Genomic DNA, 20836 nt, shown 5'->3' with positions numbered 1-20836 from the left:
CCCGGCAAGAATCACTGAACAAACAGAAGGAGGGAAAGAGATGGGAGGAGAAACCCCGGGCAGCACATTCTCCCTGTTTCTCGGCTAACTGTGGGCGCCTGTGATTCCTAGAGTGGATTACCTGGGAAATAAATGTCCCTTTGCTTCTCTCCATAGAAGGTAGGCAAATTTGCTTAACCAACTCCCCCAGACTCAAAGCATCTCCATTTAGAAATAGAAGCCCTCTTTTAATCCTCTGCAAAAGTTGTCCAAGGAGGCTTCTGGATTTTTGCATAAGACAAAGCAGCATTTTCACAGGAAAATTTTGCTTGTTAAAAAAAAAATGTGGTGTTTCAATTAAGCTTGAAATCCAGCATGGGCATACATATCACCCCAGTGAGAAGTTATAGGAACAAATCCCTGGGAAGGTCAAGGGGCTGCCCTTGCTGGGGATCCTGGGGGAAATCCCTTCAATACAAGAGTTGGAGGAAAGGCTGGAGGAGACTGGCGCCCCCCCCCCGCCCCTTTTTGGGATTCCACCTTTTGAAAGATTTTCTTTCCAGCCCTTACATCAAGAGTAATCATAGCTGGGGAATAGGGAAACCATGCTTTGAAACGTGGAAAGTTACCAGTGGATTCAAAATTCTGGCTTTGGGGTTTTAATGGGAACAGAACCTGCTGATTTGGTCTGAGCAGGTGCTCTGTGGGGATGTGAAGCCTTAGGAGACCCCTGGGACCCAAGGAGAGGGCGGCACCACACCCAGGTAAATCAATGCTGACCCATCATTGGCTGTCACTGTCTTTTCCATGCTTCTACTCCTGGCAGAAGTAGAGGAGGTTACAGGAGAAGGGCAAAGACAGGGCATTTTGAATTCAGTCATTTAAAGGAGCGATTTGGAAATTAGACCAATGCATTCAGCCCAAACAGAAAAAAACAATGATACAGATGGGCATTTTCTCCCATATAATCTGTTCTTTGATTAAAATTGACTTGCCCTGTATTCAGCTTAGCCCTGCGATTTTCCTCTAAGAAGGATTTTATGGAAATGGGCGTTTGACGGAAGAATGACTATTTGAGGTGTGCTCCCAGCCAAGTCCTGTGCTTGCCTGCGAAGCATTTCACGTACCCCTAACGGCAGCTCTCCAGCGCGGCTGCTGTCAGGACTATGATTTAATCAATGAGGGATTCCATCTCAGAGCTCTCAAGGACTCTGAAGTTGGTGGGGCTAGGATTTTACTCAGGTGTGTCTGATTCCCAACCCGATGCTTTCACCACTAAATTATAGTTCCATGGCCATCACTGAATAGCGTGAAGATGGGAAGTTGGTAGCCTTAACCCTTTCTGCTTTGAAAAAAAAAATGGAGCTTTTTTTTCCTTTAAGTTACTCTAGATTGTTTATTTTTAAGGCAATGTTTCCTCAGGGTGTACAAATCTAGGCTCAATTTTTCTTTGAAGATTTACTTACTTATTTGGAAATCAGAGTTAGAGAGAGGAGAGAGAGAGAGATCTTCCAGGTGCTGGTTCATTCCCCCAGATGGCAGCAAAGGCCACGGCTAGGGCAGGCTAAAGCCAGGAACTTCTTCTGGGTTTCTTATGTAGGTGGCATGGACCCAAGCACTTGGGCCATCCTCTGCTACTTTTCCCAGGCCATTAGCAGGGAGCTGACTAAGAAAGGGAACAGCCAGGACTCGAACCAGCTGCTGGCACTGCAGGCAGTGGATTTACCCGCTGTGCCACACTGCTGACCCCAGTTCAGGTTCAATTAATTGAGATAGACAGTGGTCCTTAATCTGTGACGTGCCCCGTGCAGTCTTGTCATTAAGAAGGAGTTAATGCATGAGCTTGCTGCAACAGGTTTGCAGAAATTGGTATAAAAAAAAGAAAGCAAGTTTATTTTGGTGCAAAACAATTTAGAGAGCCATGTACATGAAGTGACTTCGGAAATTCATGAAGTGTGCATTCCAGACTGTTTGGCACCAAAATAAACTTAGCTTTCAGTTTCACTGTCCACATACTTGTTCAAGTGGCTTGTTCAAACCAGCTTTTCTGCCTAACAGAAACCATCACACATTTTCCCAAGGCATCTGTGCTGGTCCCAGCTGGGTACTACGGGTGATATTTATTTATTTATTTATTTGTTTTGACAGGTAGAGTTAGAGAGAGAGAGAGAGAGAGAGAAAGGTCTTCTGTTCCCAAAATGGGACAGAACGTTCACTCCCCAAATGGCCGCCACAGCCGGCGCTGTGCCAATCTGAAGCCAGGAGCCAGGTGCTTCTTCCTGGTCTCCCAAGTGGGTGCAGGAGCCATCTTCTACTGCTTTCCAAGGTCATAGCTGAGAGCTGGACTGGAAGTGGAGCAACCGGGACTAGAACCAGTACCATATGGGATGCCGGAGCTGCAGGCGGAGGATTAACCAAGTGCGCCAGGGCACTGGCCCCTGTGGGTGATATTTAGACTTGGGTGTGTGTGTGTGTGTCCCTCTGGGGCCCCAGGAGAAGGAGACAGGGATCTGATGGAGAAAGCATCAACCTCGGAGGTGGCCAAACCAGTCATCCGCTCAGATCCCTTGGGATTCAGGAGATCACATGACCAAGCCCAAAAAGAACAGGGCAGAGAAGTATCTCCTCCCACACAGCAGGGAGAGAGGAGGACTAATGCAGGCTACAGCAGGCAATGGCGCACATCAGGTAATTCACAGTCTGTCCACACAGCACCTCTCTCTCTGTCTTTCTCTCTCTCTCTTTCTTTGGTATGTTTACTGTTTGTTTTAAAATCTAACCATTGGTAACATTGCCACATTCACTTCATATGTAGATATTATTTATACACATGTATACAATTTTTTAAAGATCTATTTATTTATTTGAAAGTCAGAGTTACAGAGAGGCAGAGGCAGAAGCAGAGAAAGAGAGATCTTCCTTCGCTGGTTCACTCCCCAGATGGCCACAAAGGTTGCAGCTACACCAATCTGAAGCCAGGAGCCAGAAGCTTCTTCTGGGTCTCCCACGTGGGTGCAGGGACCCAAGGACTTAGGCCATCTTCCACTGCTTTTCCAGGCTACAGCAGAGAGTTGGATTGGAAGTGGAGCAGCCAAGACTCAAACCGGTGCCCGTACAAGATGCCGGCACTGCAGGTGGCGGCTTTGCCAGCTTCGCCACAGTGCTGGCCTCACAATTTTTTTCTTGACAACGCGTGTTACCATTGCAAAGTGAAGGATTCATGGCCATGATCATAATGTGAGGAAAGACGGGTGCCTTGTCAGGTCTGTGGAATGATCAGTGGAGCAATGTTTACAGCTGTGTTTCAAATGATGTGACATCCAGGTAATTTGTGTACTCTCTAAATATGCCAACTTCCACAAATAAGAGAAAACCCGTTATTTGCCTTTTTGGGTCTGGCTTATTTCACTTAGGATAATGATCTCTGGCTCCACCCACTTTGTTGCAAATGCCAGGGTTTCATTCATTTCATGACTGAGTAATTTTCCATCACGTATATATACCACTTTTTCTTCATCCAATCACCAATATATGCCCATCTAGTTTCAACCTAACTCTCTCTTTTTAAAAAAGGGAAAAGCTATTTTTCACTCCCAAATTTCTTACTGCTCAAGAAATTATTATCCTCTAAACATCATTTTAGATGATTTTGCACAATTGATGAGGCAAAAATCTTTTATTTGCAAAATACTATGTTTTAATTAATAGAAACACAAAATGGCCTCTGCTGTGAGCTTAATAAAATAAAAACATTAACAATTTGAGTTGATAAAGCCTCTTAACTGAATAATTTCATTGATGGGTGCATTTATACTGTTGGCATATTCTCAAAAGAGCTTGCAGGACTGGTGCTGTGGAGTAGTGGGCTAAGCCTCTGCCTGTGTGCCCCTATAGGTGCTGGTTCGAGTCCTGGAAGCTCCTTTTCTGATCCAGCTCTCTGCTATGGCCTGGGAAAGCAGTAGAAGATGGCCCAAGTCCTTGGGGCCCTGCACCCGCGTGGGAGACCCAGAAGAAGCTCCTGGCTTCTGGCTTCAGATCAGCCTAGCTCCAGCTGGTGTAGCCATTTTGGAAGTGAACCAGAGGACGGAAGACCTCTCTTTCTGTCTCTCCCTCTCTCTCTGTAACCCTACTTCTCAAATAAAATAAATAAATCTTAAAAAAAAAAAAAAAAAACCAGCTTGTGAAGCTGCTGGTGCAGCCCATGTATCACAATGAGAAAATCTCAGTCCTGTGCGTATTTGGATCTTCGGTTTCCATCTCCAGGGAAGCACTCCTCTTGGTCACGTGCATGCAATTGCATCATAATGATAAAAGCTGCCTTAGTCTATTTAAAAGCCACCAAGGTAGTTTTTTATGTGAATTTCATTTAAAATGTATCTCAAATCTACACTAACCAGGAATAGAACTCATCAGGGAATAACCACCAAAATATCTAAATATTTGGTAACATGAACATGAAGATCATTATCCTGAAAACCTATTTGTTATTATTATTTTTTTAAAAGTTTATCAGGCTGGTGCTGTGGCTCAGAGGGTTAAAGCCCTGGCCTTAGCGCCAGCATCCCGTATGGGCTCTGGTTCTAGTCCGGCTGTTCTTCTTCTGATTCAGCTCTCTGCTATGGCCAGGGAAGGCAGTGGAAGATGGCCCAAGTCCTTGGGCCCCTGCACCCCCATTGGAGATTGGAAGAAGCACTTGGCTCCCGGCTTTGGATCAGCTCAGCTGTGGCCGTTGTGGCCATCTGGGGAGTGAACCAGTGGATGGAAGACCTCTCTCTCTGTCTCTACCTCTCTTTGTAACTCTGTCTTTCAAATAAATAAAATAAATCCTTTAAAATATTTTTAAAAGTTTATCTATTTATTCAAAAGTCAGAGTCCCAGCGAGAGCAGGAGAAGGGAGAGAGATTTTTCATCACTGATTCATCCCCCAAATGGCTGCAATGGCCAAGGCTGGGCAAAGTTGAAGCCAGAAGCCAGGAATTTCATCTGGTTCTCCCACATGGGTGCAGGGGCCCAAGCACTTGGGCCATCTTCCTCTGCTTTCCCAGGCACATTAGCAGGGAGCTGGTTGGGAAGTGAAGCAGCCAGGACTTGAAGAGGAGCCCACATGTGATGCTGGTGCTGCCAACGCAGTTTAACCCCCACCCCCAACACCAAAGAGCAGGTCCTAAAGCCTATTTATTAACTATCCAGGTTGAGAATCCCTTATCTAAAATATTTGGAATAAGAAATTTAGCAATTTAAAATTTTTGAGTATTAGAATATTTGCATATACACTTGCATTTTTTTTTGACAGGCAGAGTGGACAGTGAGAGAGAGAGACAGAGAGAAAGGTCTTCCTTTGCTGTTGATTGTGATATTATTACATGCAGCCAAGCAGAGAATTTTCATTTGTGCTCTTGTGTCAATGCCCAAAAACGTTGCAGATTTTTGGGGGCATTTTGGACTATTTGACCAGATGTGCTTAATCTCTAGGGGTTAAGATATTTGAGATTATAATCCCTAGGGATTAAGGTATTATTGGATTGGGATGCATTTATTTGGAGCATAAGAGCTTTTCGTTATCCCATTGGAATTGGTTCAAAGCTAAGATTATTGTTCGAACTCTTGATGGGAGGTTTTTTTCTTCCCTTTTTCTTGCTGGATAGTCACCTAAGAAAGTGTGTTGGTTCTTTTTTTTTTTTTAATTTTTTTTTTTTTGACAGGTAGAGTGGATAGTGAGAGAGAGAGACAGAGAGAAAGGTCTTTCTTTGCCATTGGTTCACCCTCCAATGGCCGCCGCGGCCGGCGGGCTGCGGCTGGTGCACCACACTGATCCGATGGCAGGAGCCAGGTACTTCTCCTGGGGTGCAGGGCCCAAGTACTTGGGCCATCCTCCACTGCACTCCCTGGCCACAGCAGAGAGCTGGCCTGGAAGAGGGGCAACCAGGACAGAATCCGGCGCCCCGACCAGGACTAGAACCCGGTGTGCCGGCGCCGCAAGGCGGAGGATTTGCTTAGTGAGCCGCGGTGCCGGCTGTTTGTTGGTTCTTAAAATGTCTCTTCCACCTACAGCAAAGTCGACCCACTGGCCAGGAATTCCACATATCGACCCTATACATCCCATCATTACCAAAGCTTTGTAGCAAAGAGGAGCTGGGATGATAGTAACTGGTTATAAAGAATAAATGGGAACAATAAAGCACATCCCAATACAGCCATCCTGAAGGCGCGTGTGATGAGTGTGTGCTGCACGGATTCACTGGTGGGGGTGTGCTCCAGCCTAGCTTGCCTGGCATTGATCATCTCTTCTAAACTGAACTTGTACTTCAAGGTAGCCCTGGAAAAATCCCAGCATCACTGATGCCTTCCCTTGGTTAAACCATTTTGTGGAATCTGAGGGCCACTCAGGAAGCTGGAGGAGAGGCAGTTAGGTGAAATGAGCTATAAGGAAAAGCAAGAAGCAACAACAGGATTAAAAAGTGGAAGGAGCTAAATCATCTTGGAATCATTTCTAAACAAAGCAGACAGGAAGATGAAATGAAGCAGGGAATAATCTGTTTGTAAGGCTGAGTGAGAGAGAGAGAGAGAGAGAGAGATTGAGATTGAGATTTTGCATCCATTGACTCAATCCCCAAATGGCCACAATAGCTAGGGCTGGGTCAAACTGAAGCCAGGAGCCAGGAGCTTCGTTCTGGTCTCCTAGGTGGGTCAGGAGCCCAAGTTGGGTCATACCTTTCACTACTTTCCCTGGTGCATTAGCAGGGAGCTGGATCAGAAGTGGAACAGCTGGGACTCGAACCAGTGCCCGTATGAGATACCGGCGTCACAGGCAGTGGCTTAACCTGCTATATCAGAAGCTGACCCCTGTTTAGTACTTGTAAAACATTTTCTATCTCTTTATTGTGATTCCAACTTTGTTCATACATTGTTTTCTTGACCTCCATCAGCATCTTCGTGAGGCTCATTTTTATTCTCAGGCAGCCCATACACCTCTGTTTCACTAGGAATCATTTCCGGAATTTGTCTTGTTTCTTTGAAACATTACTGCCCAATTATTCATTTCCCGGCTGTCTATGTTGGTGCCTGGGCATGAGGCAATGCAGGTGCCTCTCCCATGTCTTCATGGACCCCCACCAATCAACCCAGCTAGAGAAACTCCAGAGTTCTCTACAACTCATTCCCTCCTCCAGGGAGAAGCAGTGACCTGTGACTTTGGCCCACTTGCTCTGTGCTAAGCAAAGATGAATGATGTCTATCAGCCCATGTTATCGGCTTTGTTCTCCCCTACATGGCTAGCTCAGGCCAGATCCAGAAGAGCTCCAAGAGTGGCAAGATAGAAGCCAGCACTGTGGGGAGTGCCCCAGTGAATGCCATACAACAGTTTCAAGTACTGGGATTAATGATAATTGTGTCTTGCCAGTATGTTTTTGTGTTTGCCAACTTTAATCCAATTCTCAGAACAAAGTATTGTTTCCTAGCTTTATGAAAAAGTGGGATTTGAGTGATAAAATATTGTTTATTAATTTTATGGAAAAGTGGCATTTCAGTTCAGTGAAGATCAAAAATTATATTCAATAAATAGTATTGGGTAGGGAAAAGTCCTTTCCTAAACCATATACATTAGTAAATTCTAGAATAAAATCGACTTGCAAATGATCAAATAAAGAAAATAAATCTCAATGTGATCATGTTATGCTAAAATGTAGAATTAAAATTGTTTGGTAGGAAAGAATTTCTCAAGCAATGTGACAACACAGGAAAGATTTGTCCCACATATCTTTAGAACACCTGGACAGGGGCAGGCATTTGGCCTAGCAGCTAAGACAGCACAGAATACCTGCGTTCGACTCCTGGTTTCAGCTTCTGGCTCCTGCTGTCTGTTAAAGCAGATTCTGGGAGGCAATGGCTCAAGTCATTTGGTCCCTGCTACCCACATGGGAGACCCTTGATTGAGTTCTTGGTTTTCAGCTTTGACCTGGCCCAGCCATGGCTATTGCTGGTATTTGGGGAATGAGCCAACAGATGAAAGAGTTCTCTCTCTGTTCTTCTACCTCTCATATAAATAGAGCAAAGAAACAAAATTTTAAAAACCAACTGAACAACTGAAAGCAAAGTAACAGAATGAGGAAGTACATTAACGGCCTCTGTTGCATATGCACAACTAATGTGCAGATTCTGTAAAGAATCTCCACAAATCAACAGGACAGTGGTCAGAGTGAATCCCGATGCAGGTAGAGGAATGCAAATTCAATCAACTGCATCTTTTATATCCTTCATACACATAGCAACTCAAGAAAAGGTAATAAGTATTGTTTGTTGGTTAGTAGAAGTGATAGCTAATGAATCCTTTTTAGATCATAGTGTAACTAGCATCTATTAAAATTTGATATTTTATCTACCTCTTAGCCCAATGTGTTTCTTCTAAGGGTGTCTCTCAGAGATACTGCCATATATGCACAAAGTGTATGCCAGAACATTTGTTGTGTATTCTTAATAATACAAGAAATAACTAGAATCAGTGAGCATAACCATAGACATGTCAACGTCAAACTAAACTGGCTACATTCACACTATGGGATATTAGCCAGTAATTAAAAATGGCGAGTTACGTCTATATGTAAAGATATGGAGAAGTATCAAAGATATCTCACTAAGTGAAAAAAAAAAAAGGCACAGCTACAAAGGGATCCATTTGGTCTGGTCTCATTTTCAATGTAGCAGACCACAGAGGCTAGGAGTGTGGGCTCAGGCTGGGAGATTTTTCATAAACGGTGAGCAGTGGGAAGAAGAAAGCCAGGACGCTGATTATTTATTTTGTGTGAATTGTTAGAAATACTGACACAGGAGACTTTCTATATAATATTTCCACAACCGAAAGTGTAATGGCTATTTTAAAATAAACAAAATGTCCAATTCAGAATAGGTCTCTTCATATGCAGTTACGACTTCCCCGTAATACTTTTTAACTGTGTCTAGGTTTTTTTATTTCATGGACTACTGCAGCCTCATTGATTTCTATCGCTATATTGTTGAATTTAGGATTCATTTTGTACTCATTCAACTTTCAACGAATTTTTATTGAACCGCTGCTACGTTCCAGGCACTCAAGCAGGCAATGGAATTTCAAGTTAAGGTCATCAAACCAGCTCCCTCATAAAGGGGCAAGATATAAATAACCACTACACCAACAACAGGAACCTGGAAAATGCTGGGGCCAGTTCAATCCAGGGAGACTGTAGACCCCAAGAAAGCAAGGGTCCTGAAGCTCTTAATGATCATTCAACTCCCACCGTCAGACGCTGTACAGTAACTGAAGACACGTGGCAGAGAACAGACTTTGGAAGAGAAAGAATAATGTGGTCCAGGCAGGGTCAGGCGTGAGTATTAGGATGGCGGGGAGCAGGAGTGAATGACAACTTAACCAGGAGAGCCAGCAGCTGCCCCCTGATGTTTCCAAAGCCCCTCAGGTTGAGATCTGACCTTCTCTATACAATTGACATGAACAGACGGTCCCCACAGCCATTCCAAAGAGTGCCTGCCTGCTATAGCAACATCCCAGATATTGGGTTGTGCTGTGGTCGGCAGTCTGGAGTCTTAACAAAATATTAAGCATTTGACCCAGGAGAAAGTTCCTGAGGCCAGATGTCAGATTTTCTCATCTTCCTGCCTTGCACAGGAGCCTCGCTGGCATCTTCTGATGAGGCCCACTCTTCCCTGACACAGCAGAGCCATGGTGACAGCTATGGTCTCAAACAGAAACGCCATCCCTACCCTAGTACTTCTTCAGAAAGAGCTGTGGGAAAAAGTACGAATTTCTCCTCAGTAGTTAAAGAGGGCTTCACGGAAGAAAACGCTTATTTGATTTGCCTTTTTTTTTTTTTCTAGAGGTCTATTTTAAAATTAGGCATCCAGTGTCTAAACATTCTCGTTCCAAGCAGAAATGTAGGAAGGTTGAAGTTAAATGGGCTCAATATTGCTATTTTCTCAGCAGAAGCTGAAAATGCCCTGCTGATTGGATCATACAGTTCCGTGAAGGTTAAGCCTCAAGGGTGGCCATTAAATTGGCTAAAATATAATTTCAAACCAGAGTGAAACAACAAAAATTTGGCTTTGTGAAATATTGTCTTTTGATTTTTACCTCTAAAATGCTGATTTGATCATCCCTTACTTATATCTGAATTTTGTACTTCTAATTTAGGGGATAGCAATCTACATTTTCAATTTGCAAAATGACATGAAATAAAATACAACTTGAGAGTTGTGTGAGTTTGGTGAATGAAGTACAGTTTTCCCTCTTCAGAAGTAAAAGTATGACATTTAATTTTTATGTCCAAGTATTACAAATCAAGTTAAAAATAACATGATATGTGGACAGGATAATAACAGAATACACAGTTTTTAACATATTTTTAAATGGATTACAAGTAGCAATTCTACTAAAATTAACTGTGCATTTACTCTGTTATTATAGATCTAAAATTTCTTTCTTTGAGAAGAGATGAAATTATTGCTAATTCCTCTATAGTGAAGTCATTTAATAGTCAAAAATGCATGAAATAATTTTAGCATCAGCTAAATAATTTCACTTGCTAATCCATTCATTTTCTAAAGAGGCAAAGTGATTTGTAAAGTAGAAACTCATTTACTTGAGCTTGAACACATTTCTCACCAAAAATTCTTGAGGTCCCTAAGTCAAGGTATTTCCTTTGAAACTCCCCAACTGCTGATTTTCAATCAATCATGCTATTTAAATAAATTTGTCCATTGAAATGAAAACAGCCAGCAGTGCCATGAATGGTTGGTGAATGGGAGAACAACGAACAAATTCCATACACCTTGGAAGAGCACTTTCTAATTAAAAAAAAAAAAAAATTTAGCAAAGTCAAGCAAAGTAGAACCTTCGCATTCACAAGGCACGGAAGGACTCTGCAAACAGTAAGGCTGAGACTCGTTCCCCCCAAGTTCACGTTCACTGACTTACTCAGGCAAGAAAAAAGCAGCTTGGCCGTTGTCACAGCGTCTGGCCGTCCCAGCCAGGACCTCACCCAGAGACGCGGGGCGCATATGGACACCATTCGCAACCAGTGGAGACAGCACACGGGTCAGCCCAACCTTTGGTGTCCGCCTATCCAACTGTTTTCACATTAGTCGCAAATTATAGAATCCTCCAGCCCCGAATGACCATAAATCAGGACTATGAGTATGTACACTTTTCCCATCTGTCATAAAACAATGAATTAAATTCATGCCTGTCAAAATAGCATGCAGCAAGGAGGCAGCCTTCGGCGGCCGAGGCAATACAAAGCTTCGTCTCATCGTGGTAATTTATGACCTCCGTGGGGCTTCGGGGTGAACAGGCCTTGGCCCACCAACACACAGAAAAACAGTAGGAACTCCAATAACTCCAAATGGAAATCTTGGGTCAAATTTATCAAACAAATCAGAGTGAGATCTAGTTCTGTTTGGAGAAGTGGGAGATATATTGCGTGTTTAGTGTGTATGAACGGCTTTGGAGAGCTTTTGGCTATTTGGTATTTGTGAGTTTTGGAATTTCTCGCTCAAATAGTATCACCAAAGGACATGTCAGGTACTAGACATGAGCCATTTTTAGCCAAATAAAATATACAACTGAGAGCAAAGAGGGTTTTCAATGTTAACATCAACATCTTTGTGCAAATGATGTCACTGCAAAGCTTCTAGGTAGACGTTAAAAAAAAAAAAGCAGAGCTTTAGGGCTGGAAAAATACACGGGAAGAAAATGAAATATGTTAGCAATAGGAATCAGAAAAGGTCATAAAAAGGGAGGAACCCGCCAACACGATAAGGGGTATAGACTTTATTCCACACCGATGGGTTTCTATCAGTCCCACCACGCAGTAAATGTTTCTTTAAAACTTCCTTTCCATAAAACTGCCTGAAGTCAAATGAATCCCGCTTGGCACTGGAGAGCAGAGACAGAGGATTAAAAAGAGAGAAAGAGAGAGAGAGAGAGAAAGAGAGAGACTGATGTTCCACATACAAAACTCCTGGGCCACAAGTGATGAGAACTGGTCAAAGCTCACTTGGTACGGGGTGGGAGGAAAGGAGAGAGGGTCCCCTCAAGCTCCTCTGAAGTTTTTGGCTTTTGTTCCCGCAGAAAGCTTGAGCTGGAGTTTGTCACTGAGGTCCCTGGGCATTTTTGCATCAGAAAGACATATTTCACCAAACACCCCTGCTGTGTTAGAAACACTGGGCAGGGCTGGAGCGTGTGAGATGAGATGATGATGTGGCCTCACCAGACACCACACACACAGATCTGGTTCATATCCAGCCGAGAATTAATGCGGCCCCTAAGAGGAATTCCCTGCGTGCTCAATACCCCATGTCAGGGGACTAGAACCTGCCTCCAACAATGGCTTCCAGGTAGTCAGCAAAGAATTGTGCCTGCCACGTTAGCAGAGATGTTCCATCTTGCTGTATCTCCCTGTGGCTTCCCAGCCATGTGCACAGGGCAGGGATGGGTGTGGCCCAGCACTCGGATGAAATGCCTTTGCCTTCCTTTAACTGCTTCTGCATTTTGGGGGGCGCAGGTAGCAAGGTGGGGCAGAGGTGGCTTGAGATTGGGAAACACTTTCCTAGTGTGGTAATTGTTGTAAAATGACAGGCAAAGATAAAAATGCCTATTTGATATGCCTATTTGATACAGATATTGATAAGAGTAAACTTGAAGTTCTTGGTGGGATTGTGAGACAGCAGGTTCCTAATAGATAAAAGCTTGCTTTCTATATGAAATGCATGAAGTTTGTATACCTTAAATAAAAGGTTTCTATGTTAAAAAAAAAAGCTTGCTTGCTTTCAGTTCTTTAATTTTTTTCTTTCTCTTTTTTCTTTCTTTTCCCATTTTTTCTCATTTTGTTTTTCCTTTCTCTCTGATAAATTTCTTTCCTTTTGCCAACGATTCATTCATGTCTGCAGAACTTCTACTGCATAAATTGAATAATCTTTGCTCACGTTGTAGGGTATAGATGTAGATTATATAGAGCTGTGGATGGTTGGACTATTAAACAATACATTACACACCAAATCATTAATTAATTATGGCAGTGATCATTGCCAAAGTAAATTCTTCCAGATGCTACGAGAAGTCCTGGGGCAGTTGGATGGGATCTGGCCACATATAGGTTTTCTATGCCATTAAGCCCAAAAGCCCCACCCCAAACCAAACCAATCACCCAAGGTCGTTTTCCTCCAAGACACGCTGTAGAACTTATCATTATAACCACGGGTTTATTACTTCATACCCAATAAAGTGCCTTGCTGTAGGCTTTATTACAGCCTTGTATTATTCTTCCTAATGGGAAAACTCTAGTAGCTCCTATTACATGAAACTGACCACCGAATAACTGCAGGCTTATTTTATTTGAGAGAGAATTTATTAAATAAGAACATATGTTTGAAAGAGAAGAGAATGTCCCACTGCATTTCTGTTTGCCTCCTGTTGACTTCCCAACGTAAGGGCTCAGAGAAGGTCCTTGCAGTTGATTAAACCTGTCCCCTGGCCATCTGCATCGATCGCCCTTAACACTCATCAAAGCCAAGTGGCGAAGTTAGAAATAACGACAGCTCCCATAGGTAACGCTGCGGATGGCTGCCGATAGAAATTGTTTCGGAGACTCACTAAAAAACGCCAGAGTGGAGGAAAAACATCTCGCTCTCTTTTGTTTTGATACAACATTTTTTTTTTTGCCAGTTCTCACAGTACACACACATGCCCTTGCCCAAAAATTTATATTATGGTCACCAGACATGAATCCATGGCTTTAAGAATTTGGGGGAAATTAGTTCACCTAAATAAAATTTGTATTGATTCCTAAGAAGTCTGTTTTCCTTGTTCATCTCTACCTGTGAGTGTGTGTGTGTGTGTGTTGATGAAAACATTTTTTTCTTAAGAAATTATTAAAAATTTCCACTTTGTGTGTTCAGTTCTCTGTTCATGTTTGATTTACCCTCATGTGACAACTGAAAATCTGGCTGAACTATTGGTGGATTCACGCATCGATGGCCACAGAGGGTGAGCTAACTACAGTTCTCCTTCCTCATCACGGCTGCAGGGGCCAGATTTGGCGTTGTCACGTTCGAGTAAACCGGGCGCCCGTGGAGGAATACAAAATGCTACCACTTCACCTTGGGCAAAGCGAACGACCCTGGTCTGGCTGCAGATTCCGGAGAGGAATTCTCCCAGACAGCTTTCTTCACCCTGAAACTGGGGGAGGGGACCCCCATGCAGGAGAGCCCCAGGCAGCCCTTCCAGAGACGTGAGGGCAGTGTTCTGTAAGCCACAAACATCTGAGACGACTTCACCCATCTGCGTTTAACAGCCTGACAGGGCCACAAAGTCTTAGCGAGCCATTACTGGAAATTATTTATTTTCTTCTTTTCATATCCATAATATTTCAAACATGAGGTCTGACCATTAAATTGTGGCAAAGTTAGAGAAAACACTGTGCAGCAGCCCGGAGCAGGAAAACCTGCAGGAAGGCTGTGTAAATCCAGGCTGACGTGGGAGAAATGAGACCCCAGCTCAGGGTTGCCCCCTTGGGAAGGGCAGTTGTGCCGTCATGGGAGTGTGACTTGGCAGGCTCTGAGGGGCAGAGCCAGACAGAGACCCAGGAAGGCTGGCAAAAGGGTAAAGTGACCCCTTCAGCGAGCACCAGGACAGACAGACACACACACAGCAAAAGCAAATGAGCCCAAGGAATCCCTGCGGTCTTCATAGAAAACGGAATGAAAAGATAAGTTAAGTATAGTGCAAAACTGTTTTTTGAAATCTGTGCATTTGAAGGGGTTCACAGAAAAAGTATCTTATAAAAGAACGAGACAGATTTCAAAACTTTTTGGCACCAAAATAAAAATATCTTATAGTTCCATTTTCCTGCAAGCTTGTTGGACTATTCCCCTATATGTGCCATTAACCTTAGAAGAATGTAGCTGTTCTCTAACAAGTGTGATCTTGCTCTTAGTGTTCAAGGCTATGACTATGTGCCTTATTTTTGTTGGGGTGGGGGGAGTGATATATTTTCTCTTTCAGGCAGTTCAAAATTCCTGGATAAACCTGGATGAACATGGCTCCAAGAGTGGAGAAGCAGAGACATCGGCTTTCTCTCCTGATACTAGCTCACCAGGAGACTAAGCCAGTTCTGTGTTTACTTCTGGTGCTATCTGAGTTGTAATAATAAAAGTGTGTGGCTGTTATCGATGGCCTATTATGGGTGAACTTGAAACCCAGGGCATTTCCCCAGTCACATCAAAGAAAAGTCAACAGGAACTTCCCCACCATTTGCAATGAACTTCTCATATTGATCTCCATAACTACTGAGAGGTGGGGATTTGCGGGGATGCAGGTTTTATAAAGGATGGGGGCAGGATTACTGAAGTGATTTGTCCAGGTGCCTTACCCCAAATCTCACACTGCCCTTGGCACCGTACTGCCAAATGGGAAGTAAAACAGCCAGAAAACAGTTTCTGTGTCACCCTAGAAATTGGCACGGTGTTGCAAAGCTAACTCATTTCTTTTACCCTGTGGCCACTCTCTGCTCCATCCTCTACACAAAGTGTGCTTCTTCCAAGCCTATGGCTTGTGACCCAGCCATCTGTGATTACAGCAGAGCTTCCGAACTTGTGTGTGATGGGAACAGGTGGCGATCCTGTCCTCTCAGCTTGGGGTGTGGTTGTGGTACCGTTTTGCTTACTAATATTTTCCAAAATTAATCAGCCTGTGTGGGTTCTTGACAAGTATTCAGAGAAGAAGTCTGAATCCTGGCTCAAATAGACCAGACAACATGATACATTTTGAGGATTTTTTTTTTTTTTTTGACAGGCAGAGTGGACAGTGAGAGAGAGACAGAGAGAAAGGTCTTCCTTTGCCGCTGGTTCACCCTCCAATGGCCGCTGCGGCTGGCGCACCGCGCTGATCTGAAGCCAGGAGCCAGGTGCTTCTCCTGGTCTCCCATGGGGTGCAGGGCCCAAGCACCTGGGCCATCCTCCACTGCACTCCCTGGCCACAGCAGAGAGCTGGCCTGGAAGAGGGGCAACCAGGACATAATCCGGTGCCCCGACTGGGACTAGAACCCGGTGTGCCGGCGCCGCAAGGCGGAGGATTAGCCTAGTGAGCCGCAGCGCCGGCCCATGTTTTGAGGATTTTATTCAGTGAGAGAAATGGAGAGAAGAGTGAGGGCTTTATTTGGGGAAGAAAGAGAAGTCTAGAAATTAAGTTGGGAAGTTGGGACCATACCAAGCAGAGGGCAGGCCAGGAGTGAGCCTCATGTAGCAAGCATGCAGGCAGGAAAGCAAGGAGACTGTGGCCCGAAAGCCACACGCCCTGAATACACAGGCAGCAAGGGCCAGGCCCACCGTGCTCGAGGCCTTATATATACTTTTAAAGGGGCAAGGTCATGTAACCTGATTGGCAGGTGGGCATACAGGTGGAGTCAGGTAGGGGCATGAGATCACACAGGGGGTCTGGTGGAGGGCGTAGTCTTCCAGCTCACAAATCTAATCCAACTTATCCTATCTGTCTGCCTAAGGTGACCCAAAGGCAACCTGTTTCTATCTCTGGGAACAGTTGTCCAGGAGGAGCAGGGGACTGTCTTTCCCAGAGGACTCCCCAGGATGAGTGCCTCCTGGCTGGGGCCAAGTGTGTGTCTACCTCCCCTATTCCCTAGAGGACAAGGTCATGTCCTAGTGCTCCTGGGGGGCCAAATGCTGTCCTGGGAGCTGGGAGTGGGAGCACAGCCCCACTCCACTGTCCTCTCGCATGTCACAAACTGATGCCTTACTGGTTAAAGCAACTCTTTCAACCAAACTAGCTTCAGGAAGCCAGTTGCAACTGAGTGTGTGCATGCTGTTAAATACAGCTGCACTGGTCTTTCAAAGTCCTTTCTAGGCACATGAAAAATCTCAGAGCAGACTGGAAATCTCCGCTCATTTTCATGAGATGTTGCAACTGTTCAAGAAAACTGAGCCTTACCGATGCTTTCACATTGAAACTATATAACAGTTTCATTGGGGGGGGGGGGTGCCTACTTGAGTAAATACACTGTTTCACAAGGACTCCAGAAAAGTGGAATTATTGGGGATGAGCCAAGTTTAAGGTCCAACAAGGCTCACTTTTTAACCAGGTCCGTGAGTGCTGGCAGAGTTGCTGGGAGTTATAGAATATTTAGGTCAGGAGGAGGAAGCCAGGTTTTAAGCAGGGCTGTTTTCTACACGAGCAATTTGATAATGACCTAAAGATACAATATAAGAGCGGGACCTGTATCTCCAAGGCCAGCTATTATGACCTTTTGCTCTCATTCAACTAAATATTAGCACTTGTACCTGGCTTAGTATTATTCATTTTCTATTCTACAAACAGAAAACCGGACAGAGTTAGATATACAAGGGCGAGTTCAAGTTCCTCGTTAGAAAGACATGATGAGCGGAAGGGGCTGAAAAATATTTCTTGCCACAGATTCACACAAATCCTTTTTAAAAATATTTTTCTAAAGGATTTAGATTTTCTTTTCCTATTCGATAACATAAAGAGCATGCCGTGGACATCTCACCAAATGCTATGTTCCCTGCTCTGTGCCAGGCCTGCCGTGCTGGGCTTCCCATCTCTGCACCAACAGCCCGGTGGTCCCGTATACACAGGGTCCTGCAGCCCCAGCTCAGCGCCTGTGCAGAGCAGCCCCTCTCCCCCGCCTGGCCCGTGTTCAGGCGCCTGGGCAGGACCGACTTGGCCCTGGGTATCCAGCAGCCGGCCTAACAGTTTACGTTTGGTTGGTTGACAAGCTTGTCAAAGCTGTCTGCGCAGTCACTGCGGGGTGGAGCTGCAAAGGGGCGGATCGATGTGTTTGTGTAACTGCCAACTGCGTTTCTTCAGCATTAGCCAGAGTTTGCTTTCCTGGGACTCCATCCAGTTGCTGAACCATTAGGTTAACCTTTATGGTGTTAAATCACAGTGGTGCATGATGTTAACCATTAACATGGAGATGTTAACATCCTGGTGGTGTGAAATCATTAAATCAATCTTCCTCTGCCCCCTTAGGGTAGGAAGAGTTTCTCTGTTTTGTTTTCCTTGAGGTTGTTGCTTGCTTGCTTTGTATTGTGACTTTGACTCTTAGAAAGGATGCTGGCCCTGCTGGGGTTGTGGCACAGCAGGTGAAGCTGCTGATAGCTGAACCCTTGGGTCAAGTCCTGGCTGCTCCACTTCAAATCCAGCTCCCTGCTAATGTAAGCAAGAAAGCAGCAGGCGGTGGTCTCCCTGCACCTACATGGGAGACCAGGGTGGAATTCCTGGTTCCTGGTTCCTGGCATTAGCCTGGTCAAACCCCCACTGATAAAGGCATTTGGAGAGTGAATCAGCAGATGGAAGATCTCTCTCTCACTACATCTCTCTCTTTCTTATTCTGCTTTTCAAATAAGTAAACAAAGCTTTTTTTTCTTAAAGAGTAATGTCCAGTTATGGTATAGATCATCCTCTCCCTTTAGGTGTGTCTGCTATTTCCTCGGATCTGAGTGGCTACTTGCACGTCTGTTTGGTACTGTTTAGGCAGTGTTTTATAATCTGAGGGATTTTCAGTAAGAGTCATTTTTTGGGCCCAGTTTTCCATGGGGGCATCTGTCAGTCAGTCTAGAACAATTTCCACAATGGAGTTTCTAGACAAACATTGGGGATGAAAAATTATAATTGCTGTCTCAGTCTATTTTGGAACATCTGGCTTTGAATCCACTTTCCATTTTGCAAAGATGGACTAAAATGTGTCTCAACACCATGTGCCAGACCATGCAACAGAAGAGGATGGCTTTGAGAACATGAAACGGACACCATGAGTTCTTCAATTCTCCCTTCAACGTCACTTTCCTACCCTCTCCTTTGCAGATTTCGAAAGAGAAATCAACAATGAGGTTAGAGCCCAGAACTTCTGGTCACAAACAGCACTGATCTCTAGAGCAGTTGATTCGATTTAAAATATTAAGGATGTTAAAGTCTTGTTCAGATGCTTGCTGTGTGCAGCATCTTCCCCCTCTGCTTTGTCTAGGGAACATTGTCTGAGCATCCTAAAGACCATAGTTTGGGTTTGTTTCCTTTCAAAGTCCAGGTCTATAACTTTGGACTTCCTACAATCACAAAGTTTAGGTAAATTAGGAAGCCAGACTATAAACGCCATTGCTGAATAGACTATTTAGATACTATTACAGTGATGACCTTGAATATCACATATGCAGGACTACAGATGTCTTACCCACTGGAGGACAGGTGGAAGAAGCTCATGGGACTCTGGATTTGGAGTTGACTGAGTTTGGATATCCCAACCAGGTGGGACTTGGAACTCACGCTGTGACCTCTGTGAGCTGTGGCGTGACAATGCTGCAGCCAGACAGCTTGTCTACTGCAGCTGGAGCACTTGGCCACGAGGGCAGACCCCCAGGCTGGCCAGCACTAGGCTCCCTTGGCTGTTTATGCACTTGGCAGTATCATGCCAGCCTCAGAAAAGGGGACACTGTTTTCTGATCAGTCTTTGAGAGCAGCAGGGCGTGTCCGGGGGGTCTTTCTGATCCACTCCCATGGAAGACACTGCTTTGCACAATGGGTACAAAGTGTCTGAAGTCCCTCTCCATTTCCTGGTTTCCACGACCTCTTCTGTAAGGTGGCAGCTGAACCAGAAGTTTAAATATTCAACCTGAGGAATGTTAATGGCAGTGGGATTTCAGACAGTGAAGGCTGGAAAACAGCCCAAATGGAGCCAACCAAAGGGAAATGATTAAATATATTATAATGTGTAGGAGGAAGAAAACCATTAAAATCATATTTAGCGCTATGGGAAAATATTCACAATATAACACTCGGTAGCGTTAATGAAGCAGAAATAGATGCATACAAAATGACGCGTTATTATATACATAGCAGTACTGACAGTAATATGTGTGTTTTATATTTTCTTCGTTTGGCATCTTTCATATTTTCTACAGTTTAAAAGGACAACCTGTATTTTATGAGGGAAAAAAAAAGTCATAGTGAAAAAAATTCAAGTAGAAATGTTTGCCTTCTTTGACCGAGATCTTTGACTTCAAACTCTTTATCCTCAGGAAGAAATCTGAAATTTTGATGGGTAACGACTAGAAAGGACATAAAACTGAAAAATAAGCAGTGATGTGGAGAGGGGAACTCTCAGGAGACTGCGGTCCTCACCGAGGCAGTCCCTAAGCACTGTTTATTCCTTGGTCTTAGTCTTAGTCTTATTTTATACCTGCAGGGCTTCTTAGGAGTGTGTGCTCTGGGGCCTTGGGACAAGGGAGGCCCTCCTGGTCCAGTTTTCTATGTACACTTATGAGATTGGCACACTGGTGTTAGCTTTAGACAGATTTCTCTAGAATGAAACGTGGCCATCTGAAAACACTAAAGAAAAACAGAGCACAAACTGGAACATATGCAAGCCCCACAGCTAAGTAAATACTTCACTCTAGCAAGCGAAGTCAACCCTCTACCAGCTAAATACACCAGACATGCACACAGCCATCAGGAATACAGATACCTACTCATCGATGTGTTCTCAAGGTACACAACTGAAGACACAGGCTAGAAGTAGGATGCTGAGGGAAGGAAAGGGAAAGGTTTGAGGATAGAAAATTCTACTCCTTTCTGTACCATTCTAGAACTTTCCATAGTTGCTTAAAGGGACAGCGTACAATCCTCATAGATATAGAACCATGTTTGGAGACAAAACCCGGAAGGAAAGCAATCAAATATCACATGGGTATCTCTGTGATGGACACATTGGTGGTATTAATTTTGTTCATTACCTTTCCTCTACATTTCAATCATTGTATGATTAGCACGTGTTATTTGGAAGATTGG

At 44.1% G+C, this 20836-nt stretch overlaps 1 long non-coding RNA gene across 2 annotated transcripts in view; it reads right to left on the bottom strand.

Annotated features, from left to right (window-relative positions):
• LOC103348245 (uncharacterized) overlaps positions 1-20609 on the bottom strand; it is a 30134-nt gene extending 9525 nt beyond the window's left edge. The window contains exon 1 of one of the 2 annotated variants that reach the window (XR_007919397.2): positions 20518-20609. This is a non-coding gene — a long non-coding RNA (uncharacterized lncRNA). The remainder of the gene's footprint in view (positions 1-20517) is intronic. The other variant, XR_007919396.2, reaches the window with a different exon arrangement.
• Between the last annotated feature and the right edge of the window lie 227 nt (positions 20610-20836).

Source organism: Oryctolagus cuniculus, chromosome 11 (assembly GCF_964237555.1).
Source record: "Oryctolagus cuniculus chromosome 11, mOryCun1.1, whole genome shotgun sequence".
In the NCBI taxonomy this organism is placed as follows: Eukaryota; Metazoa; Chordata; class Mammalia; order Lagomorpha; family Leporidae; genus Oryctolagus; species Oryctolagus cuniculus.
The sequence above is the reverse complement of the archived record's forward strand: the minus strand, read 5'-3'. Positions and strand labels throughout refer to the sequence as shown.